The 844-nt window shown below is 60.7% G+C and overlaps 1 protein-coding gene across 1 annotated transcript in view; it reads right to left on the minus strand.

Moving 5' to 3' along the window:
• The window catches only part of DENND6B (DENN/MADD domain containing 6B), a gene marked incomplete at both ends in the record, with an annotated part of 10,401 nt that overhangs the window by 310 nt on the left and 9,247 nt on the right, over window positions 1–844 (minus strand). The gene's annotated exons all lie outside the window — the stretch shown is intronic.

An 844-nucleotide genomic window follows, 5' to 3' on the forward strand; every position in this document is an offset into this window, starting at 1 on the left:
AAAGAGGATCTTATTCCCGGTGCCACGAGGGACGGAACGATTCCCGGGCTGATACCACCCATGACCCCCCTGGTCCAGGGGCTTCTCTTCCCTCAGCTGGTAACGCGCTGCAGCCAAGCAGCTTTAGCCCCTTGTCACCAGGGAGAGGGGCAGTGCCACCAGTCTCCCACCTCCCTCGGCACCAGCTCACGCCTCGGCCCACGGCAGGAGCTCTGTGTCCCTCTGGAGCCCTGCTTTGGCCCTGCTGTTCCTCCGGAGTTAGAACAGGGAGGAATTCACCCTCCTCTGCAGCACCTTGCTTCGCTCCTCTCCTCTCCTGATACTTAAAGCTTTGACCCATTCCCAGCACGGACCTAAGTCCCACGTAACTGGTGATTTACACCTCTCCTGCGCCACCAAGGCACCGTCGAGGCCGTGTCAAAGGGCGAGTCATTTACACAGCTGCGGCGCAGCCCAGTGACAAACCTCTCTTCTCCCTGAGCTGCACAGGAAAACGAGCAGAGGGCAGCACAGCCTCAGGTTCTAAACTCCAGCTCAGACTCCACACGGGATTGAAAAGCCGCCAACTGAAAGACGAGGGTTGAGGCAGCAAAGACAGAGGTGAGGCAGTTTCAGGGGAGCGCCAGCACGTCTCGCTGCTGCCTCCCAGCACTTTCCCTGCGAAAGGGCACAGGCAGGGCCTCTGCCCAGGCTCCCTGCAGAGAGCACCTCACCGGCACCGGCTGATGTCCGCACTGTTTCCTTTTGCGGCTTCAGGGGCTCCTGCGCACGCGCTCTCCCCAGCAGAGAGATTGCTAAACCCAGCCAGGATCTCGAGGTGCTGCTGCGGCAGGGACAGACTCTT

This window comes from Buceros rhinoceros, unplaced genomic scaffold, assembly GCF_000710305.1.
Source record: "Buceros rhinoceros silvestris isolate BGI_N320 unplaced genomic scaffold, ASM71030v1 scaffold34384, whole genome shotgun sequence".
Lineage (NCBI taxonomy): Eukaryota > Metazoa > Chordata > Aves > Bucerotiformes > Bucerotidae > Buceros > Buceros rhinoceros.